The sequence below is a fragment of the Anomaloglossus baeobatrachus genome, unplaced genomic scaffold (assembly GCF_048569485.1).
Source record: "Anomaloglossus baeobatrachus isolate aAnoBae1 unplaced genomic scaffold, aAnoBae1.hap1 Scaffold_573, whole genome shotgun sequence".
Taxonomy (NCBI): domain Eukaryota; kingdom Metazoa; phylum Chordata; class Amphibia; order Anura; family Aromobatidae; genus Anomaloglossus; species Anomaloglossus baeobatrachus.
In genome coordinates, this window is record NW_027444935.1 from 137,552 (window position 1) to 161,108 (window position 23,557).

The 23,557-nt window shown below is 45.0% G+C and overlaps 14 non-coding genes across 14 annotated transcripts; all 14 read right to left on the reverse strand.

Annotated features, from left to right (window-relative positions):
- Window positions 1-474: 474 nt before the first annotated feature.
- Window positions 475-659, reverse strand: LOC142284747 (U2 spliceosomal RNA). Its single transcript, XR_012746230.1, has one exon. It is a non-coding gene; the product is annotated as a U2 spliceosomal RNA (small nuclear RNA).
- Window positions 660-7,152: 6,493 nt separating this feature from the next.
- Window positions 7,153-7,343, reverse strand: LOC142284692 (U2 spliceosomal RNA). The gene has a single exon (XR_012746179.1). It is a non-coding gene; the product is annotated as a U2 spliceosomal RNA (small nuclear RNA).
- A 1,117-nt stretch (window positions 7,344-8,460) lies between these two features.
- On the reverse strand, window positions 8,461-8,651 carry LOC142284730 (U2 spliceosomal RNA). Its single transcript, XR_012746214.1, has one exon. It is a non-coding gene; the product is annotated as a U2 spliceosomal RNA (small nuclear RNA).
- A 1,117-nt stretch (window positions 8,652-9,768) lies between these two features.
- On the reverse strand, window positions 9,769-9,959 carry LOC142284694 (U2 spliceosomal RNA). The gene has a single exon (XR_012746181.1). It is a non-coding gene; the product is annotated as a U2 spliceosomal RNA (small nuclear RNA).
- A 1,117-nt stretch (window positions 9,960-11,076) lies between these two features.
- LOC142284695 (U2 spliceosomal RNA) lies at window positions 11,077-11,267 on the reverse strand. The gene has a single exon (XR_012746182.1). It is a non-coding gene; the product is annotated as a U2 spliceosomal RNA (small nuclear RNA).
- A 1,117-nt stretch (window positions 11,268-12,384) lies between these two features.
- Window positions 12,385-12,575, reverse strand: LOC142284696 (U2 spliceosomal RNA). The gene has a single exon (XR_012746183.1). It is a non-coding gene; the product is annotated as a U2 spliceosomal RNA (small nuclear RNA).
- Window positions 12,576-13,692: 1,117 nt separating this feature from the next.
- Window positions 13,693-13,883, reverse strand: LOC142284665 (U2 spliceosomal RNA). Its single transcript, XR_012746151.1, has one exon. It is a non-coding gene; the product is annotated as a U2 spliceosomal RNA (small nuclear RNA).
- Window positions 13,884-15,000: 1,117 nt separating this feature from the next.
- Window positions 15,001-15,191, reverse strand: LOC142284697 (U2 spliceosomal RNA). Its single transcript, XR_012746184.1, has one exon. It is a non-coding gene; the product is annotated as a U2 spliceosomal RNA (small nuclear RNA).
- Window positions 15,192-16,308: 1,117 nt separating this feature from the next.
- Window positions 16,309-16,499, reverse strand: LOC142284698 (U2 spliceosomal RNA). The gene has a single exon (XR_012746185.1). It is a non-coding gene; the product is annotated as a U2 spliceosomal RNA (small nuclear RNA).
- A 1,117-nt stretch (window positions 16,500-17,616) lies between these two features.
- Window positions 17,617-17,807, reverse strand: LOC142284699 (U2 spliceosomal RNA). Its single transcript, XR_012746186.1, has one exon. It is a non-coding gene; the product is annotated as a U2 spliceosomal RNA (small nuclear RNA).
- Window positions 17,808-18,924: 1,117 nt separating this feature from the next.
- Window positions 18,925-19,115, reverse strand: LOC142284700 (U2 spliceosomal RNA). The gene has a single exon (XR_012746187.1). It is a non-coding gene; the product is annotated as a U2 spliceosomal RNA (small nuclear RNA).
- A 1,117-nt stretch (window positions 19,116-20,232) lies between these two features.
- Window positions 20,233-20,423, reverse strand: LOC142284701 (U2 spliceosomal RNA). The gene has a single exon (XR_012746188.1). It is a non-coding gene; the product is annotated as a U2 spliceosomal RNA (small nuclear RNA).
- A 1,117-nt stretch (window positions 20,424-21,540) lies between these two features.
- On the reverse strand, window positions 21,541-21,731 carry LOC142284702 (U2 spliceosomal RNA). Its single transcript, XR_012746189.1, has one exon. It is a non-coding gene; the product is annotated as a U2 spliceosomal RNA (small nuclear RNA).
- Window positions 21,732-22,848: 1,117 nt separating this feature from the next.
- On the reverse strand, window positions 22,849-23,039 carry LOC142284703 (U2 spliceosomal RNA). Its single transcript, XR_012746190.1, has one exon. It is a non-coding gene; the product is annotated as a U2 spliceosomal RNA (small nuclear RNA).
- Between the last annotated feature and the right edge of the window lie 518 nt (window positions 23,040-23,557).

Genomic DNA, 23,557 nt, shown 5'->3' on the forward strand with positions numbered 1-23,557 from the left:
AGAAAAGCTTACTAACAAAGGTTAGAGAGGGGCTTTCTCAGAGGGCTTTTTACAGTTTGTCTATTCCCAATTAGCCGGTTTAGTATACTTAATGAAAGTACTAATTCTTTCATAGGCCGCCCATTCTTAGTATTTGACGTTCAGGTAACAACAGGTAACTTTATTTGGAGTGGAAGCAGAGAGATAACACCAGATGCCAATTGTAGATCCTCTCACACCTGTGGTCACTGCAGCATCTGACTCCACTTTGTCCAAAAGGGATCTATTCCATTCAATTACACATGATCTAGATTAGACTGACAACAAGATACTGCACGGGACATAGCAGAGTTGGTGAAGTTGAGTGGTGATGAGTTTGCTATTTGGATGAATAAAGCAAGTAAAAAGTGTGTTAGATAAAAATTCATTTCAATTCGCTAATCGGGCTAATATGAATCAGGTGAATCGAGTTCTGCTTTTGGAAACTGGGTTAAGAAGGGGTGCACCGTTCCTGGAGGTACTGCAATACCAGGTCAATGCGTGGAGTGGACAGAGCAAGCTCTTTTTCCATCTCCCTGTTCTAAAAATCCATTTAATATATGGTCCCCAGATAGGGGACGTATCAGATATTAAACTGATAAGAACAGATTTTTTTTTAACTTGGAAGTACCTAAAACAAGGTACACCCGTTTATTATTGGATATAAAAGTACATTACATTAAAAACATTCCATTTTACAACATTTTCTGTGATTACATCTGTATCTCAATTACAGAATATCAAAACATCATTTACATTTGTATTGCATATAGTAAGCAGTCTACATATTACAAGTCCTTTACACTACAGGGCTTCACTCCTATAAAGAACACTATCCACAATTCCTTTACACTCAACCTATAAATTATATACAAAAATTGTTCCTTTAAATTGCGGAGTTCCACTCCTTTACAAACCACTGTTTCGATAAAATGACATTCTTCTTCTTGTCCAGAATATAATACAGATACATATCACTAAAAGCCAAATCTATAACATCCTGCACAGATATAACATCATGCTTAAAAAGAAGGATGTTCCTGGCCTTCCACAGAGCTTCCTTGACTGTGCTGATTGTCTTCCATGCGATGATCTTCTTATTGACGGTGGGACATTCCACATACCCAAATAAAACAGACTCAAAAGTCAGATCTCTGATGTCCGTCATTTTTTGCAATAAAGGAAAAATTCGTGTCCATATTTGTCGTGCAAAAGAACAAGTCCATAAAATATGTAGTACCGTCTCATCTCCGAAGCATCTTTCCCTTGGACATCTGGCAGTAGTCACAAGTCCTCTTCTGTGTTGGAATGCTCTGCATGGAAGACAATCATGCACACAGCTCCAGGCCAGGTCCTTCTGGGAATTAAAAAGGTACGATGCATTAATATTTTGAAATATTTCAACACACTTAATTTCATTAAAATTCCCAATCTGTGTTATTGGCTGTTTATCCTTAAAACACTTTAAAATCTTCTTGCTGTCTTTTATATCCTCTACAATTTTCCCTTTCAAATCATAAGAATTAACAATAGTTTCCAAAATAACGTAACTATCTGGCATATTAAAAGCGTACGGGGAACTTAAAACCGTTTGAAACCAACCAAGACGTCTCATAAAATAACCCGTATTAAAACGAATAAAATATGACCAGTAGTTAGATTTTGAAAGGGCATTAAAACACAAAACAAAAAACCTTATATAAACAAAAGCTCTAAAATCTGGAAAATCTTTGCCACCTTTTTCTTTAGGTTTAATTACCACTTCTCTTTTTAATTTCTCCATCTTAGAATTCCAAAAAAAAGTAAAACACGCTTTGATGATCTGGTTAAAAATTCGTGTGGGAGGAGGGAAGACAAGGCTCAAATACAACAACAGAGGAAGAATGACCATTTTTATAATCAGAACCTTCCCCTCCATCGTCAGCTTTCGTAGCCTCCACATACACAGCTTTTGATTCACCTTTTGTGCAATGACCTCCCAACTTTCTTTCCCTTTATTTGTCTCATTAAAAATCACCCCTAAAATCTTCACAGACTCACATTCAGGTACTGGAATATCATTTAGTGTCATATTCCCCACATTTAGAATACCACTTTTGTTTAAATTAACCTTAAAACTAGACCCACAACAAAAATATTCTACCTGTTTCAACGCTTTCCTAATAGACAGAGCATCTTTACAAATTACCACCACATCATCCATGTAACCCGTTACCTTAGCTTCCAAACCACCTCCCCCCGGCAACGGGATACCACGGATCTGCTTATCTCTCCTTAAAGCACAAAGTAACGGTTCAAGGGCACACACAAATAATAAAGGGGACAATGGGCAACCTTGTTTAACCCCAGAGTTTAAAACCACCTCCTTCGTTTTAAAACCATTAACTAAAATTTTACTTGTACAATTGTGATAAAATGCTTTAAGAGACAATAAAAATCCTTCAGGTATTCCCATGCGTGATAAAACCTTAAATAGGAACTGATGTGACACTCTGTCAAAGGCTTTCTCGAAGTCTAAGGACAGGACCGCCAACTGACTCCCCCTTGACTTTGTGTCATCAATCACATCTTTGATTAAATTTAAGTTTTCCCACACACTCCTTCCCGGTATACCGCACACTTGATTTATATGAATTATATTCTCTATCACTTTTTTCAATCTAGTTGCACATATTTTTGCCAGTATTTTGTAATCACAATTTAAAAGAGTGATAGGTCTCCAATTTTTTAGACTAGATTTGTCTCCTATTTTATGTATGAGGGAAACCTCACCCCTCCTCCATGAGGTGGGGAGAATTTTTGTTCTAAAAACCTCACTAAAAACAGAAAACAAATCCTCTTGTAAAATGTCATAAAAGGTGGAATAAAACTCTATAGGTATGCCATCGGGTCCCGGTACTTTACCAGCCTTAAAACTCCCCACCGCGTCTGATACCTCTTCCTCACTCAGGTCCTGTATTAAAAATTCTTGTGAAACAGGGTCAAGACTGATGGAAATATCATCTAAAATACTTTCTGTAAAACAATTATCAATACTTTTTGTGTTAAAAAGCTCAGAATAATACTCATACACTTTGGCTAAAATCCCCTCTATATTTTGTTCACCTTCCATAGAGTTGATAAAAACCCGCTTTTCCACCATACATTTAAAAAAATACCTCGAACAAGTTTCATTATTTTCAATATGTTTAACCTTAGCATGAAAAATAAGCTCTTTCCCTTTTTGTTCTAGTGTGTGGTGGATTTCATTTTTTAGGTCACTAATATCTTTCTCCACATCCATATCATTATTTCTTAATTTATATAAGGTTTGTAACCTGGTAGTAAGTTGGGTATAAAATTCTCTCTTTTCCTTTACCTTCTGTGCTCCTGCCTTAATAAAAAAATCTTTTATATTTTTTTTCATTTTTTCCCACCACCTGCTGATGGGAATACGAGGGTCTCTTATTCTCTTAAAATATAAATAGAAATTAGTAAAATCAGTTAAAATTTGAGGGTCTTCTAAAAGGGAGATATTTAACTTCCAAGAACCTTTCCCTTTTTTAAAAAGATCATCATGTTTTACATGAAAGGATAATAATTTATGGTCAGAAAATGCATTAGTTAGAAGCTCACATTTAAAAGGCAGCACGGACTTTGAGCAGAAAATAAAATCAATCCTGGAGCTACAGTTAACATTACTCCATGTCACCCAGTCCTGCAATGGTAAATCTCTATTACATTCCTTAAAAACATCGTTTAATCTAAAATCCAGCACAATGTTTCTAAGCATAAAAGAAGTTTTATCATAATTTCTGCTTGTTGCGCTGGAAATTCTTTTCTCACCACCGAGAATGCAATTAAAATCACCTGCTAAAACCATCGGGGTAGAGTCATTAAGAAATAAGGGTAACATATCTAACATTTCAGCTCTTTCTTGCTTGTCTGCGGATCCATAAAAATTTAAAAATTGCCATTTGTAACCATCAATAATAGCTTGAACTAATAAAATTCTGCCAGGTAAAATCTCTTGAACAGAATCAATAAACGCATTCCCCCTAAAAAGAATGGCGACCCCTGCTGACTTGGACCCATTTGACCCCGACCACACTGAGGGTCCATACGTCCAATCTTTCTGATACTCATGGTAATTTAAACTGTGTGATATAGAACACTCTTGTAAAAAGAATACAGTTGCAGTCAGAGTAGTAAGAAAATCAAACAACGCCACTCTTTTTGCCTGTGTTTTAAGCCCTCTCACATTTAGAGACACACCCTTAACCCCTGCCATAAGAGAAAAGAAGAAGGATAATTAAATATTTCTAAACTCTTACCTCAGCTGGTTCAGACGTCTCCTTCAGAGTAGGATAGATCGTCGGAGATGACCGTTTGCAAGGAGTCCGTATCTGAGGACTCCCCATTGGTTAACGTCTCAGGCTGCACACCTCCCGGGACAGACTGAGTTCTCATACTAGTAATTTGCATCTGGTCAGCTGACCCGTCTCCCTGCTCCAGACACTCCATCCCATCTCCTTTAAGGGAATAGTCAGGGAGAGTCTCATCGAGCACACGCGCCTCGGGTGTAATCAGCACATTGACCGGGGTCTCCGGGATCACGGAGGCAGCCACCCCAGTCCCCATCTCCATTTCTGAAGAGGGTAGGGTAACTCCCTCCTGCTGACACGCCATTGGGTTCCCACCATCATCCGGAGGGTCCGGAGGGGGTACTACCTCAGGTTCCCTCTGAGACCCCTGCAACTTACGTCTCTTTGGTCCAGAAGTCTGGCATCTGGGAGTCATCCCGGGAGTACACGAAGACGAGGATTGGCCTTTGGCAGATACTTCTGGCCTCTCTACGGAGGCCGCCTCCGGCCTTCTGCCCTGCCGTTCCCTCCTTTCCTTCGCCATTTCATCCGACACGGGGACGCCTTCTGCAGCCTGAGTTTGTTTGCTTGGCTCATCTCCGTCTCTCTCTCCATCCTCCCTTCCCACAGGCCTGTCCGAACCAGCCGAGGGTTGGTCAGGGGCCGAGGGCTTCTCCACTCGTGATTTTCCCCAGACATTCCTGTAGGGACATTTGAAAAAAGAGTGAGTGTTTGACATACAATTAGTACATATGCTTCCTTTTGGACATTTATCAGTCTTATGATCTTTACCTCCACAAGAAACACAAGTCACATCACAATCAGAATGTCCATATTTTTTACATTTACGACAAAAGGGAGGCATACCATTAAAAAAAAGGTCGCCATTCGTATTACCTATTTTAAAACGGGCTGGAGGTAAACGTATACCTCCTGCTACCGTAGGGTCCTTAATACAAGTGACAACATACCTCCATTTACTACTCCATATGCCACATTCATTCATTACCTTCCCTTGACACACCACCTTGGAAAAAAAATTATTAAGGAATGAAGTAATCTCAGTCTCAGTCACATAAGGAGAGTAAATTTTAACAATAAGAATCTTTACATCGTCAATTTTGTGTTCTACAATAGTTATACCTTTAAGGGATGGTTTCTTTTGGAAAATCACATCCGGATCCTTAGTTTTAGTACAGAAATCTCGGTGGATACCCTCTCCTGTAAAGGTAATATCGAACACACCTCGTCGAGGGTAGTCCTGGATGGCCAAGATTTCCTGTTTACGCACTGAGAAGGTGCGTTCAAGCACCTCTCCCACGACATATCTTAGGCCACGACCATCACTCCCTCCTTTATCGAAGTATACCCGTACCGTATGCTTTAGGCGAGCATAGGTGGGAATATCGCCAGGATCCGCATCCATGGCAACGGGGGATTTTCCGCAACAAAATACTCACTGGAAAATCCAAAGATAATCCAGCTGAGCGATCGCAACTCGTTGTCTGGGGACTAAGCCCACCTCCCAAAAGCAGCAGAGGATTGGATCCCACTACAAGAGTGGGACCCGCACCTAAGGCCAAAAGGCGGGGTACCCCAGACACCCAATGTGCTACAACCAGATGCTAGCAGGATTACCAACACCAGATCGCAGCCAAAAGGCCGAGAAGCGATAACCAGAATTGGTTTGGGCCTCGAGTGGCACCCTGGCCTATGCCGGACACATCTTAGGGAGAGAGAGCGAGAGGGAGACAAACCCACGCCTACACAAGACATTTTGTCACCCAAGCCAACCCTTGAAAAGGCTGCTTTGCAGAGCAAAAACAAGAAGAATGGTGCGTTTTGCAGCCGCCGCCCACTGCAATGAATCTGAATAACTCCTCCTTTAGGGCGCAAGCAACTCCCCTCCCCCTTGCAGTCTTTCCAATTCACGATACAAAAAGACGGACAGGACAGGTTGCCTGACTTTCCGTCACTGCCACCCTTTGCCATCCTTACCCGTAGAAAGCCCTTTCATCATCCCCAAACCCTAATCTTTTCCCTTTCCTTCCCAGCCCCCAAACCCTGCCCTCTGTACCTTTCTCACCACCCGCTTCCCTTCTCCTGTCATCCCCCTACCACCCGGGAAAAAAAGAGATTGCCCCCTCCTTCCACTAGCCCACCCTCCCACCCAAAGAACAACTTCTTCTGCGCAGCTTGTTTTCTAGGCAGCAGCGCTATTGTGATGTCATCGGGGGGCATTGTGACAAGCCGCCAGTGTTCCGTCTCTTCATGTTGTGCACTGTTCAAACCGAAAATACATCAACAGGCAGGCTACAGAAAAGCTTACTAACAAAGGTTAGAGAGGGGCTTTCTCAGAGGGCTTTTTACAGTTTGTCTATTCCCAATTAGCCGGTTTAGTATACTTAATGAAAGTACTAATTCTTTCATAGGCCGCCCATTCTTAGTATTTGACGTTCAGGTAACAACAGGTAACTTTATTTGGAGTGGAAGCAGAGAGATAACACCAGATGCCAATTGTAGATCCTCTCACACCTGTGGTCACTGCAGCATCTGACTCCACTTTGTCCAAAAGGGATCTATTCCATTCAATTACACATGATCTAGATTAGACTGACAACAAGATACTGCACGGGACATAGCAGAGTTGGTGAAGTTGAGTGGTGATGAGTTTGCTATTTGGATGAATAAAGCAAGTAAAAAGTGTGTTAGATAAAAATTCATTTCAATTCGCTAATCGGGCTAATATGAATCAGGTGAATCGAGTTCTGCTTTTGGAAACTGGGTTAAGAAGGGGTGCACCGTTCCTGGAGGTACTGCAATACCAGGTCAATGCGTGGAGTGGACAGAGCAAGCTCTTTTTCCATCTCCCTGTTCTAAAAATCCATTTAATATATGGTCCCCAGATAGGGGACGTATCAGATATTAAACTGATAAGAACAGATACTACACTTGATCTTAGCCAAAAGGCCGAGAAGCGATAACCAGAATTGGTTTGGGCCTCGAGTGGCACCCTGGCCTATGCCGGACACATCTTAGGGAGAGAGAGCGAGAGGGAGACAAACCCACGCCTACACAAGACATTTTGTCACCCAAGCCAACCCTTGAAAAGGCTGCTTTGCAGAGCAAAAACAAGAAGAATGGTGCGTTTTGCAGCCGCCGCCCACTGCAATGAATCTGAATAACTCCTCCTTTAGGGCGCAAGCAACTCCCCTCCCCCTTGCAGTCTTTCCAATTCACGATACAAAAAGACGGACAGGACAGGTTGCCTGACTTTCCGTCACTGCCACCCTTTGCCATCCTTACCCGTAGAAAGCCCTTTCATCATCCCCAAACCCTAATCTTTTCCCTTTCCTTCCCAGCCCCCAAACCCTGCCCTCTGTACCTTTCTCACCACCCGCTTCCCTTCTCCTGTCATCCCCCTACCACCCGGGAAAAAAAGAGATTGCCCCCTCCTTCCACTAGCCCACCCTCCCACCCAAAGAACAACTTCTTCTGCGCAGCTTGTTTTCTAGGCAGCAGCGCTATTGTGATGTCATCGGGGGGCATTGTGACAAGCCGCCAGTGTTCCGTCTCTTCATGTTGTGCACTGTTCAAACCGAAAATACATCAACAGGCAGGCTACAGAAAAGCTTACTAACAAAGGTTAGAGAGGGGCTTTCTCAGAGGGCTTTTTACAGTTTGTCTATTCCCAATTAGCCGGTTTAGTATACTTAATGAAAGTACTAATTCTTTCATAGGCCGCCCATTCTTAGTATTTGACGTTCAGGTAACAACAGGTAACTTTATTTGGAGTGGAAGCAGAGAGATAACACCAGATGCCAATTGTAGATCCTCTCACACCTGTGGTCACTGCAGCATCTGACTCCACTTTGTCCAAAAGGGATCTATTCCATTCAATTACACATGATCTAGATTAGACTGACAACAAGATACTGCACGGGACATAGCAGAGTTGGTGAAGTTGAGTGGTGATGAGTTTGCTATTTGGATGAATAAAGCAAGTAAAAAGTGTGTTAGATAAAAATTCATTTCAATTCGCTAATCGGGCTAATATGAATCAGGTGAATCGAGTTCTGCTTTTGGAAACTGGGTTAAGAAGGGGTGCACCGTTCCTGGAGGTACTGCAATACCAGGTCAATGCGTGGAGTGGACAGAGCAAGCTCTTTTTCCATCTCCCTGTTCTAAAAATCCATTTAATATATGGTCCCCAGATAGGGAACGTATCAGATATTAAACTGATAAGAACAGATACTACACTTGATCTTAGCCAAAAGGCCGAGAAGCGATAACCAGAATTGGTTTGGGCCTCGAATGGCACCCTGGCCTATGCCGGACACATCTTAGGGAGAGAGAGCGAGAGGGAGACAAACCCACGCCTACACAAGACATTTTGTCACCCAAGCCAACCCTTGAAAAGGCTGCTTTGCAGAGCAAAAACAAGAAGAATGGTGCGTTTTGCAGCCGCCGCCCACTGCAATGAATCTGAATAACTCCTCCTTTAGGGCGCAAGCAACTCCCCTCCCCCTTGCAGTCTTTCCAATTCACGATACAAAAAGACGGACAGGACAGGTTGCCTGACTTTCCGTCACTGCCACCCTTTGCCATCCTTACCCGTAGAAAGCCCTTTCATCATCCCCAAACCCTAATCTTTTCCCTTTCCTTCCCAGCCCCCAAACCCTGCCCTCTGTACCTTTCTCACCACCCGCTTCCCTTCTCCTGTCATCCCCCTACCACTCGGGAAAAAAAGAGATTGCCCCCTCCTTCCACTAGCCCACCCTCCCACCCAAAGAACAACTTCTTCTGCGCAGCTTGTTTTCTAGGCAGCAGCGCTATTGTGATGTCATCGGGGGGCATTGTGACAAGCCGCCAGTGTTCCGTCTCTTCATGTTGTGCACTGTTCAAACCGAAAATACATCAACAGGCAGGCTACAGAAAAGCTTACTAACAAAGGTTAGAGAGGGGCTTTCTCAGAGGGCTTTTTACAGTTTGTCTATTCCCAATTAGCCGGTTTAGTATACTTAATGAAAGTACTAATTCTTTCATAGGCCGCCCATTCTTAGTATTTGACGTTCAGGTAACAACAGGTAACTTTATTTGGAGTGGAAGCAGAGAGATAACACCAGATGCCAATTGTAGATCCTCTCACACCTGTGGTCACTGCAGCATCTGACTCCACTTTGTCCAAAAGGGATCTATTCCATTCAATTACACATGATCTAGATTAGACTGACAACAAGATACTGCACGGGACATAGCAGAGTTGGTGAAGTTGAGTGGTGATGAGTTTGCTATTTGGATGAATAAAGCAAGTAAAAAGTGTGTTAGATAAAAATTCATTTCAATTCGCTAATCGGGCTAATATGAATCAGGTGAATCGAGTTCTGCTTTTGGAAACTGGGTTAAGAAGGGGTGCACCGTTCCTGGAGGTACTGCAATACCAGGTCAATGCGTGGAGTGGACAGAGCAAGCTCTTTTTCCATCTCCCTGTTCTAAAAATCCATTTAATATATGGTCCCCAGATAGGGGACGTATCAGATATTAAACTGATAAGAACAGATACTACACTTGATCTTAGCCAAAAGGCCGAGAAGCGATAACCAGAATTGGTTTGGGCCTCGAGTGGCACCCTGGCCTATGCCGGACACATCTTAGGGAGAGAGAGCGAGAGGGAGACAAACCCACGCCTACACAAGACATTTTGTCACCCAAGCCAACCCTTGAAAAGGCTGCTTTGCAGAGCAAAAACAAGAAGAATGGTGCGTTTTGCAGCCGCCGCCCACTGCAATGAATCTGAATAACTCCTCCTTTAGGGCGCAAGCAACTCCCCTCCCCCTTGCAGTCTTTCCAATTCACGATACAAAAAGACGGACAGGACAGGTTGCCTGACTTTCCGTCACTGCCACCCTTTGCCATCCTTACCCGTAGAAAGCCCTTTCATCATCCCCAAACCCTAATCTTTTCCCTTTCCTTCCCAGCCCCCAAACCCTGCCCTCTGTACCTTTCTCACCACCCGCTTCCCTTCTCCTGTCATCCCCCTACCACCCGGGAAAAAAAGAGATTGCCCCCTCCTTCCACTAGCCCACCCTCCCACCCAAAGAACAACTTCTTCTGCGCAGCTTGTTTTCTAGGCAGCAGCGCTATTGTGATGTCATCGGGGGGCATTGTGACAAGCCGCCAGTGTTCCGTCTCTTCATGTTGTGCACTGTTCAAACCGAAAATACATCAACAGGCAGGCTACAGAAAAGCTTACTAACAAAGGTTAGAGAGGGGCTTTCTCAGAGGGCTTTTTACAGTTTGTCTATTCCCAATTAGCCGGTTTAGTATACTTAATGAAAGTACTAATTCTTTCATAGGCCGCCCATTCTTAGTATTTGACGTTCAGGTAACAACAGGTAACTTTATTTGGAGTGGAAGCAGAGAGATAACACCAGATGCCAATTGTAGATCCTCTCACACCTGTGGTCACTGCAGCATCTGACTCCACTTTGTCCAAAAGGGATCTATTCCATTCAATTACACATGATCTAGATTAGACTGACAACAAGATACTGCACGGGACATAGCAGAGTTGGTGAAGTTGAGTGGTGATGAGTTTGCTATTTGGATGAATAAAGCAAGTAAAAAGTGTGTTAGATAAAAATTCATTTCAATTCGCTAATCGGGCTAATATGAATCAGGTGAATCGAGTTCTGCTTTTGGAAACTGGGTTAAGAAGGGGTGCACCGTTCCTGGAGGTACTGCAATACCAGGTCAATGCGTGGAGTGGACAGAGCAAGCTCTTTTTCCATCTCCCTGTTCTAAAAATCCATTTAATATATGGTCCCCAGATAGGGGACGTATCAGATATTAAACTGATAAGAACAGATACTACACTTGATCTTAGCCAAAAGGCCGAGAAGCGATAACCAGAATTGGTTTGGGCCTCGAGTGGCACCCTGGCCTATGCCGGACACATCTTAGGGAGAGAGAGCGAGAGGGAGACAAACCCACGCCTACACAAGACATTTTGTCACCCAAGCCAACCCTTGAAAAGGCTGCTTTGCAGAGCAAAAACAAGAAGAATGGTGCGTTTTGCAGCCGCCGCCCACTGCAATGAATCTGAATAACTCCTCCTTTAGGGCGCAAGCAACTCCCCTCCCCCTTGCAGTCTTTCCAATTCACGATACAAAAAGACGGACAGGACAGGTTGCCTGACTTTCCGTCACTGCCACCCTTTGCCATCCTTACCCGTAGAAAGCCCTTTCATAATCCCCAAACCCTAATCTTTTCCCTTTCCTTCCCAGCCCCCAAACCCTGCCCTCTGTACCTTTCTCACCACCCGCTTCCCTTCTCCTGTCATCCCCCTACCACCCGGGAAAAAAAGAGATTGCCCCCTCCTTCCACTAGCCCACCCTCCCACCCAAAGAACAACTTCTTCTGCGCAGCTTGTTTTCTAGGCAGCAGCGCTATTGTGATGTCATCGGGGGGCATTGTGACAAGCCGCCAGTGTTCAGTCTCTTCATGTTGTGCACTGTTCAAACCGAAAATACATCAACAGGCAGGCTACAGAAAAGCTTACTAACAAAGGTTAGAGAGGGGCTTTCTCAGAGGGCTTTTTACAGTTTGTCTATTCCCAATTAGCCGGTTTAGTATACTTAATGAAAGTACTAATTCTTTCATAGGCCGCCCATTCTTAGTATTTGACGTTCAGGTAACAACAGGTAACTTTATTTGGAGTGGAAGCAGAGAGATAACACCAGATGCCAATTGTAGATCCTCTCACACCTGTGGTCACTGCAGCATCTGACTCCACTTTGTCCAAAAGGGATCTATTCCATTCAATTACACATGATCTAGATTAGACTGACAACAAGATACTGCACGGGACATAGCAGAGTTGGTGAAGTTGAGTGGTGATGAGTTTGCTATTTGGATGAATAAAGCAAGTAAAAAGTGTGTTAGATAAAAATTCATTTCAATTCGCTAATCGGGCTAATATGAATCAGGTGAATCGAGTTCTGCTTTTGGAAACTGGGTTAAGAAGGGGTGCACCGTTCCTGGAGGTACTGCAATACCAGGTCAATGCGTGGAGTGGACAGAGCAAGCTCTTTTTCCATCTCCCTGTTCTAAAAATCCATTTAATATATGGTCCCCAGATAGGGGACGTATCAGATATTAAACTGATAAGAACAGATACTACACTTGATCTTAGCCAAAAGGCCGAGAAGCGATAACCAGAATTGGTTTGGGCCTCGAGTGGCACCCTGGCCTATGCCGGACACATCTTAGGGAGAGAGAGCGAGAGGGAGACAAACCCACGCCTACACAAGACATTTTGTCACCCAAGCCAACCCTTGAAAAGGCTGCTTTGCAGAGCAAAAACAAGAAGAATGGTGCGTTTTGCAGCCGCCGCCCACTGCAATGAATCTGAATAACTCCTCCTTTAGGGCGCAAGCAACTCCCCTCCCCCTTGCAGTCTTTCCAATTCACGATACAAAAAGACGGACAGGACAGGTTGCCTGACTTTCCGTCACTGCCACCCTTTGCCATCCTTACCCGTAGAAAGCCCTTTCATCATCCCCAAACCCTAATCTTTTCCCTTTCCTTCCCAGCCCCCAAACCCTGCCCTCTGTACCTTTCTCACCACCCGCTTCCCTTCTCCTGTCATCCCCCTACCACCCGGGAAAAAAAGAGATTGCCCCCTCCTTCCACTAGCCCACCCTCCCACCCAAAGAACAACTTCTTCTGCGCAGCTTGTTTTCTAGGCAGCAGCGCTATTGTGATGTCATCGGGGGGCATTGTGACAAGCCGCCAGTGTTCCGTCTCTTCATGTTGTGCACTGTTCAAACCGAAAATACATCAACAGGCAGGCTACAGAAAAGCTTACTAACAAAGGTTAGAGAGGGGCTTTCTCAGAGGGCTTTTTACAGTTTGTCTATTCCCAATTAGCCGGTTTAGTATACTTAATGAAAGTACTAATTCTTTCATAGGCCGCCCATTCTTAGTATTTGACGTTCAGGTAACAACAGGTAACTTTATTTGGAGTGGAAGCAGAGAGATAACACCAGATGCCAATTGTAGATCCTCTCACACCTGTGGTCACTGCAGCATCTGACTCCACTTTGTCCAAAAGGGATCTATTCCATTCAATTACACATGATCTAGATTAGACTGACAACAAGATACTGCACGGGACATAGCAGAGTTGGTGAAGTTGAGTGGTGATGAGTTTGCTATTTGGATGAATAAAGCAAGTAAAAAGTGTGTTAGATAAAAATTCATTTCAATTCGCTAATCGGGCTAATATGAATCAGGTGAATCGAGTTCTGCTTTTGGAAACTGGGTTAAGAAGGGGTGCACCGTTCCTGGAGGTACTGCAATACCAGGTCAATGCGTGGAGTGGACAGAGCAAGCTCTTTTTCCATCTCCCTGTTCTAAAAATCCATTTAATATATGGTCCCCAGATAGGGGACATATCAGATATTAAACTGATAAGAACAGATACTACACTTGATCTTAGCCAAAAGGCCGAGAAGCGATAACCAGAATTGGTTTGGGCCTCGAGTGGCACCCTGGCCTATGCCGGACACATCTTAGGGAGAGAGAGCGAGAGGGAGACAAACCCACGCCTACACAAGACATTTTGTCACCCAAGCCAACCCTTGAAAAGGCTGCTTTGCAGAGCAAAAACAAGAAGAATGGTGCGTTTTGCAGCCGCCGCCCACTGCAATGAATCTGAATAACTCCTCCTTTAGGGCGCAAGCAACTCCCCTCCCCCTTGCAGTCTTTCCAATTCACGATACAAAAAGACGGACAGGACAGGTTGCCTGACTTTCCGTCACTGCCACCCTTTGCCATCCTTACCCGTAGAAAGCCCTTTCATCATCCCCAAACCCTAATCTTTTCCCTTTCCTTCCCAGCCCCCAAACCCTGCCCTCTGTACCTTTCTCACCACCCGCTTCCCTTCTCCTGTCATCCCCCTACCACCCGGGAAAAAAAGAGATTGCCCCCTCCTTCCACTAGCCCACCCTCCCACCCAAAGAACAACTTCTTCTGCGCAGCTTGTTTTCTAGGCAGCAGCGCTATTGTGATGTCATCGGGGGGCATTGTGACAAGCCGCCAGTGTTCCGTCTCTTCATGTTGTGCACTGTTCAAACCGAAAATACATCAACAGGCAGGCTACAGAAAAGCTTACTAACAAAGGTTAGAGAGGGGCTTTCTCAGAGGGCTTTTTACAGTTTGTCTATTCCCAATTAGCCGGTTTAGTATACTTAATGAAAGTACTAATTCTTTCATAGGCCGCCCATTCTTAGTATTTGACGTTCAGGTAACAACAGGTAACTTTATTTGGAGTGGAAGCAGAGAGATAACACCAGATGCCAATTGTAGATCCTCTCACACCTGTGGTCACTGCAGCATCTGACTCCACTTTGTCCAAAAGGGATCTATTCCATTCAATTACACATGATCTAGATTAGACTGACAACAAGATACTGCACGGGACATAGCAGAGTTGGTGAAGTTGAGTGGTGATGAGTTTGCTATTTGGATGAATAAAGCAAGTAAAAAGTGTGTTAGATAAAAATTCATTTCAATTCGCTAATCGGGCTAATATGAATCAGGTGAATCGAGTTCTGCTTTTGGAAACTGGGTTAAGAAGGGGTGCACCGTTCCTGGAGGTACTGCAATACCAGGTCAATGCGTGGAGTGGACAGAGCAAGCTCTTTTTCCATCTCCCTGTTCTAAAAATCCATTTAATATATGGTCCCCAGATAGGGGACGTATCAGATATTAAACTGATAAGAACAGATACTACACTTGATCTTAGCCAAAAGGCCGAGAAGCGATAACCAGAATTGGTTTGGGCCTCGAGTGGCACCCTGGCCTATGCCGGACACATCTTAGGGAGAGAGAGCGAGAGGGAGACAAACCCACGCCTACACAAGACATTTTGTCACCCAAGCCAACCCTTGAAAAGGCTGCTTTGCAGAGCAAAAACAAGAAGAATGGTGCGTTTTGCAGCCGCCGCCCACTGCAATGAATCTGAATAACTCCTCCTTTAGGGCGCAAGCAACTCCCCTCCCCCTTGCAGTCTTTCCAATTCACGATACAAAAAGACGGACAGGACAGGTTGCCTGACTTTCCGTCACTGCCACCCTTTGCCATCCTTACCCGTAGAAAGCCCTTTCATCATCCCCAAACCCTAATCTTTTCCCTTTCCTTCCCAGCCCCCAAACCCTGCCCTCTGTACCTTTCTCACCACCCGCTTCCCTTCTCCTGTCATCCCCCTACCACCCGGGAAAAAAAGAGATTGCCCCCTCCTTCCACTAGCCCACCCTCCCACCCAAAGAACAACTTCTTCTGCGCAGCTTGTTTTCTAGGCAGCAGCGCTATTGTGATGTCATCGGGGGGCATTGTGACAAGCCGCCAGTGTTCCGTCTCTTCATGTTGTGCACTGTTCAAACCGAAAATACATCAACAGGCAGGCTACAGAAAAGCTTACTAACAAAGGTTAGAGAGGGGCTTTCTCAGAGGGCTTTTTACAGTTTGTCTATTCCCAATTAGCCGGTTTAGTATACTTAATGAAAGTACTAATTCTTTCATAGGCCGCCCATTCTTAGTATTTGACGTTCAGGTAACAACAGGTAACTTTATTTGGAGTGGAAGCAGAGAGATAACACCAGATGCCAATTGTAGATCCTCTCACACCTGTGGTCACTGCAGCATCTGACTCCACTTTGTCCAAAAGGGATCTATTCCATTCAATTACACATGATCTAGATTAGACTGACAACAAGATACTGCACGGGACATAGCAGAGTTGGTGAAGTTGAGTGGTGATGAGTTTGCTATTTGGATGAATAAAGCAAGTAAAAAGTGTGTTAGATAAAAATTCATTTCAATTCGCTAATCGGGCTAATATGAATCAGGTGAATCGAGTTCTGCTTTTGGAAACTGGGTTAAGAAGGGGTGCACCGTTCCTGGAGGTACTGCAATACCAGGTCAATGCGTGGAGTGGACAGAGCAAGCTCTTTTTCCATCTCCCTGTTCTAAAAATCCATTTAATATATGGTCCCCAGATAGGGGACGTATCAGATATTAAACTGATAAGAACAGATACTACACTTGATCTTAGCCAAAAGGCCGAGAAGCGATAACCAGAATTGGTTTGGGCCTCGAGTGGCACCCTGGCCTATGCCGGACACATCTTAGGGAGAGAGAGCGAGAGGGAGACAAACCCACGCCTACACAAGACATTTTGTCACCCAAGCCAACCCTTGAAAAGGCTGCTTTGCAGAGCAAAAACAAGAAGAATGGTGCGTTTTGCAGCCGCCGCCCACTGCAATGAATCTGAATAACTCCTCCTTTAGGGCGCAAGCAACTCCCCTCCCCCTTGCAGTCTTTCCAATTCACGATACAAAAAGACGGACAGGACAGGTTGCCTGACTTTCCGTCACTGCCACCCTTTGCCATCCTTACCCGTAGAAAGCCCTTTCATCATCCCCAAACCCTAATCTTTTCCCTTTCCTTCCCAGCCCCCAAACCCTGCCCTCTGTACCTTTCTCACCACCCGCTTCCCTTCTCCTGTCATCCCCCTACCACCCGGGAAAAAAAGAGATTGCCCCCTCCTTCCACTAGCCCACCCTCCCACCCAAAGAACAACTTCTTCTGCGCAGCTTGTTTTCTAGGCAGCAGCGCTATTGTGATGTCATCGGGGGGCATTGTGACAAGCCGCCAGTGTTCCGTCTCTTCATGTTGTGCACTGTTCAAACCGAAAATACATCAACAGGCAGGCTACAGAAAAGCTTACTAACAAAGGTTAGAGAGGGGCTTTCTCAGAGGGCTTTTTACAGTTTGTCTATTCCCAATTAGCCGGTTTAGTATACTTAATGAAAGTACTAATTCTTTCATAGGCCGCCCATTCTTAGTATTTGACGTTCAGGTAACAACAGGTAACTTTATTTGGAGTGGAAGCAGAGAGATAACACCAGATGCCAATTGTAGATCCTCTCACACCTGTGGTCACTGCAGCATCTGACTCCACTTTGTCCAAAAGGGATCTATTCCATTCAATTACACATGATCTAGATTAGACTGACAACAAGATACTGCACGGGACATAGCAGAGTTGGTGAAGTTGAGTGGTGATGAGTTTGCTATTTGGATGAATAAAGCAAGTAAAAAGTGTGTTAGATAAAAATTCATTTCAATTCGCTAATCGGGCTAATATGAATCAGGTGAATCGAGTTCTGCTTTTGGAAACTGGGTTAAGAAGGGGTGCACCGTTCCTGGAGGTACTGCAATACCAGGTCAATGCGTGGAGTGGACAGAGCAAGCTCTTTTTCCATCTCCCTGTTCTAAAAATCCATTTAATATATGGTCCCCAGATAGGGGACGTATCAGATATTAAACTGATAAGAACAGATACTACACTTGATCTTAGCCAAAAGGCCGAGAAGCGATAACCAGAATTGGTTTGGGCCTCGAGTGGCACCCTGGCCTATGCCGGACACATCTTAGGGAGAGAGAGCGAGAGGGAGACAAACCCACGCCTACACAAGACATTTTGTCACCCAAGCCAACCCTTGAAAAGGCTGCTTTGCAGAGCAAAAACAAGAAGAATGGTGCGATTTGCAGCTGCCGCCCACTGCAATGAATCTGAATAACTCCTCCTTTAGGGCGCAAGCAACTCCCCTCCCCCTTGCAGTCTTTCCAATTCACGATACAAAAAGACGGACAGGACAGGTTGCCTGACTTTCCGTCACTGCCACCCTTTGCCATCCTTACCCGTAGAAAGCCCTTTCATCATCCCCAAACCCTAATCTTTTCCCTTTCCTTCCCAGCCCCCAAACCCTGCCCTCTGTACCTTTCTCACCACCCGCTTCCCTTCTCCTGTCATCCCCCTACCACCCGGGAAAAAAAGAGATTGCCCCCTCCTTCCACTAGCCCACCCTCCCACCCAAAGAACAACTTCTTCTGCGCAGCTTGTTTTCTAGGCAGCAGCGCTATTGTGATGTCATCGGGGGGCATTGTGACAAGCCGCCAGTGTTCCGTCTCTTCATGTTGTGCACTGTTCAAACCGAAAATACATCAACAGGCAGGCTACAGAAAAGCTTACTAACAAAGGTTAGAGAGGGGCTTTCTCAGAGGGCTTTTTACAGTTTGTCTATTCCCAATTAGCCGGTTTAGTATACTTAATGAAAGTACTAATTCTTTCATAGGCCGCCCATTCTTAGTATTTGACGTTCAGGTAACAACAGGTAACTTTATTTGGAGTGGAAGCAGAGAGATAACACCAGATGCCAATTGTAGATCCTCTCACACCTGTGGTCACTGCAGCATCTGACTCCACTTTGTCCAAAAGGGATCTATTCCATTCAATTACACATGATCTAGATTAGACTGACAACAAGATACTGCACGGGACATAGCAGAGTTGGTGAAGTTGAGTGGTGATGAGTTTGCTATTTGGATGAATAAAGCAAGTAAAAAGTGTGTTAGATAAAAATTCATTTCAATTCGCTAATCGGGCTAATATGAATCAGGTGAATCGAGTTCTGCTTTTGGAAACTGGGTTAAGAAGGGGTGCACCGTTCCTGGAGGTACTGCAATACCAGGTCAATGCGTGGAGTGGACAGAGCAAGCTCTTTTTCCATCTCCCTGTTCTAAAAATCCATTTAATATATGGTCCCCAGATAGGGGACGTATCAGATATTAAACTGATAAGAACAGATACTACACTTGATCTTAGCCAAAAGGCCGAGAAGCGATAACCAGAATTGGTTTGGGCCTCGAGTGGCACCCTGGCCTATGCCGGACACATCTTAGGGAGAGAGAGCGAGAGGGAGACAAACCCACGCCTACACAAGACATTTTGTCACCCAAGCCAACCCTTGAAAAGGCTGCTTTGCAGAGCAAAAACAAGAAGAATGGTGCGTTTTGCAGCCGCCGCCCACTGCAATGAATCTGAATAACTCCTCCTTTAGGGCGCAAGCAACTCCCCTCCCCCTTGCAGTCTTTCCAATTCACGATACAAAAAGACGGACAGGACAGGTTGCCTGACTTTCCGTCACTGCCACCCTTTGCCATCCTTACCCGTAGAAAGCCCTTTCATCATCCCCAAACCCTAATCTTTTCCCTTTCCTTCCCAGCCCCCAAACCCTGCCCTCTGTACCTTTCTCACCACCCGCTTCCCTTCTCCTGTCATCCCCCTACCACCCGGGAAAAAAAGAGATTGCCCCCTCCTTCCACTAGCCCACCCTCCCACCCAAAGAACAACTTCTTCTGCGCAGCTTGTTTTCTAGGCAGCAGCGCTATTGTGATGTCATCGGGGGGCATTGTGACAAGCCGCCAGTGTTCCGTCTCTTCATGTTGTGCACTGTTCAAACCGAAAATACATCAACAGGCAGGCTACAGAAAAGCTTACTAACAAAGGTTAGAGAGGGGCTTTCTCAGAGGGCTTTTTACAGTTTGTCTATTCCCAATTAGCCGGTTTAGTATACTTAATGAAAGTACTAATTCTTTCATAGGCCGCCCATTCTTAGTATTTGACGTTCAGGTTACAACAGGTAACTTTATTTGGAGTGGAAGCAGAGAGATAACACCAGATGCCAATTGTAGATCCTCTCACACCTGTGGTCACTGCAGCATCTGACTCCACTTTGTCCAAAAGGGATCTATTCCATTCAATTACACATGATCTAGATTAGACTGACAACAAGATACTGCACGGGACATAGCAGAGTTGGTGAAGTTGAGTGGTGATGAGTTTGCTATTTGGATGAATAAAGCAAGTAAAAAGTGTGTTAGATAAAAATTCATTTCAATTCGCTAATCGGGCTAATATGAATCAGGTGAATCGAGTTCTGCTTTTGGAAACTGGGTTAAGAAGGGGTGCACCGTTCCTGGAGGTACTGCAATACCAGGTCAATGCGTGGAGTGGACAGAGCAAGCTCTTTTTCCATCTCCCTGTTCTAAAAATCCATTTAATATATGGTCCCCAGATAGGGGACGTATCAGATATTAAACTGATAAGAACAGATACTACACTTGATCTTAGCCAAAAGGCCGAGAAGCGATAACCAGAATTGGTTTGGGCCTCGAGTGGCACCCTGGCCTATGCCGGACACATCTTAGGGAGAGAGAGCGAGAGGGAGACAAACCCACGCCTACACAAGACATTTTGTCACCCAAGCCAACCCTTGAAAAGGCTGCTTTGCAGAGCAAAAACAAGAAGAATGGTGCGTTTTGCAGCCGCCGCCCACTGCAATGAATCTGAATAACTCCTCCTTTAGGGCGCAAGCAACTCCCCTCCCCCTTGCAGTCTTTCCAATTCACGATACAAAAAGACGGACAGGACAGGTTGCCTGACTTTCCGTCACTGCCACCCTTTGCCATCCTTACCCGTAGAAAGCCCTTTCATCATCCCCAAACCCTAATCTTTTCCCTTTCCTTCCCAGCCCCCAAACCCTGCCCTCTGTACCTTTCTCACCACCCGCTTCCCTTCTCCTGTCATCCCCCTACCACCCGGGAAAAAAAGAGATTGCCCCCTCCTTCCACTAGCCCACCCTCCCACCCAAAGAACAACTTCTTCTGCGCAGCTTGTTTTCTAGGCAGCAGCGCTATTGTGATGTCATCGGGGGGCATTGTGACAAGCCGCCAGTGTTCCGTCTCTTCATGTTGTGCACTGTTCAAACCGAAAATACATCAACAGGCAGGCTACAGAAAAGCTTACTAACAAAGGTTAGAGAGGGGCTTTCTCAGAGGGCTTTTTACAGTTTGTCTATTCCCAATTAGCCGGTTTAGTATACTTAATGAAAGTACTAATTCTTTCATAGGCCGCCCATTCTTAGTATTTGACGTTCAGGTAACAACAGGTAACTTTATTTGGAGTGGAAGCAGAGAGATAACACCAGATGCCAATTGTAGATCCTCTCACACCTGTGGTCACTGCAGCATCTGACTCCACTTTGTCCAAAAGGGATCTATTCCATTCAATTACACATGATCTAGATTAGACTGACAACAAGATACTGCACGGGACATAGCAGAGTTGGTGAAGTTGAGTGGTGATGAGTTTGCTATTTGGATGAATAAAGCAAGTAAAAAGTGTGTTAGATAAAAATTCATTTCAATTCGCTAATCGGGCTAATATGAATCAGGTGAATCGAGTTCTGCTTTTGGAAACTGGGTTAAGAAGGGGTGCACCGTTCCTGGAGGTACTGCAATACCAGGTCAATGCGTGGAGTGGACAGAGCAAGCTCTTTTTCCATCTCCCTGTTCTAAAAATCCATTTAATATATGGTCCCCAGATAGGGGACGTATCAGATATTAAACTGATAAGAACAGATACTACACTTGATCTTAGCCAAAAGGCCGAGAAGCGATAACCAGAATTGGTTTGGGCCTCGAGTGGCACCCTGGCCTATGCCGGACACATCTTAGGGAGAGAGAGCGAGAGGGAGACAAACCCACGCCTACACAAGACATTTTGTCACCCAAGCCAACCCTTGAAAAGGCTGCTTTGCAGAGCAAAAACAAGAAGAATGGTGCGTTTTGCAGCCGCCGCCCACTGCAATGAATCTGAATAACTCCTCCTTTAGGGCGCAAGCAACTCCCCTCCCCCTTGCAGTCTTTCCAATTCACGATACAAAAAGACGGACAGGACAGGTTGCCTGACTTTCCGTCACTGCCACCCTTTGCCATCCTTACCCGTAGAAAGCCCTTTCATCATCCCCAAACCCTAATCTTTTCCCTTTCCTTCCCAGCCCCCAAACCCTGCCCTCTGTACCTTTCTCACCACCCGCTTCCCTTCTCCTGTCATCCCCCTACCACCCGGGAAAAAAAGAGATTGCCCCCTCCTTCCACTAGCCCACCCTCCCACCCAAAGAACAACTTCTTCTGCGCAGCTTGTTTTCTAGGCAGCAGCGCTATTGTGATGTCATCGGGGGGCATTGTGACAAGCCGCCAGTGTTCCGTCTCTTCATGTTGTGCACTGTTCAAACCGAAAATACATCAACAGGCAGGCTACAGAAAAGCTTACTAACAAAGGTTAGAGAGGGGCTTTCTCAGAGGGCTTTTTACAGTTTGTCTATTCCCAATTAGCCGGTTTAGTATACTTAATGAAAGTACTAATTCTTTCATAGGCCGCCCATTCTTAGTATTTGACGTTCAGGTAACAACAGGTAACTTTATTTGGAGTGGAAGCAGAGAGATAACACCAGATGCCAATTGTAGATCCTCTCACACCTGTGGTCACTGCAGCATCTGACTCCACTTTGTCCAAAAGGGATCTATTCCATTCAATTACACATGATCTAGATTAGACTGACAACAAGATACTGCACGGGACATAGCAGAGTTGGTGAAGTTGAGTGGTGATGAGTTTGCTATTTGGATGAATAAAGCAAGTAAAAAGTGTGTTAGATAAAAATTCATTTCAATTCGCTAATCGGGCTAATATGAATCAGGTGAATCGAGTTCTGCTTTTGGAAACTGGGTTAAGAAGGGGTGCACCGTTCCTGGAGGTACTGCAATACCAGGTCAATGCGTGGAGTGGACAGAGCAAGCTCTTTTTCCATCTCCCTGTTCTAAAAATCCATTTAATATATGGTCCCCAGATAGGGGACGTATCAGATATTAAACTGATAAGAACAGATACTACACTTGATCTTAGCCAAAAGGCCGAGAAGCGATAACCAGAATTGGTTTGGGCCTCGAGTGGCACCCTGGCCTATGCCGGACACATCTTAGGGAGAGAGAGCGAGAGGGAGACAAACCCACGCCTACACAAGACATTTTGTCACCCAAGCCAACCCTTGAAAAGGCTGCTTTGCAGAGCAAAAACAAGAAGAATGGTGCGATTTGCAGTTGCCGCCCACTGCAATGAATCTGAATAACTCCTCCTTTAGGGCGCAAGCAACTCCCCTCCCCCTTGCAGTCTTTCCAATTCACGATACAAAAAGACGGACAGGACAGGTTGCCTGACTTTCCGTCACTGCCACCCTTTGCCATCCTTACCCGTAGAAAGCCCTTTCATCATCCCCAAACCCTAATCTTTTCCCTTTCCTTCCCAGCCCCCAAACCCTGCCCTCTGTACCTTTCTCACCACCCGCTTCCCTTCTCCTGTCATCCCCCTACCACCCGGGAAAAAAAGAGATTGCCCCCTCCTTCCACTAGCCCACCCTCCCACCCAAAGAACAACTTCTTCTGCG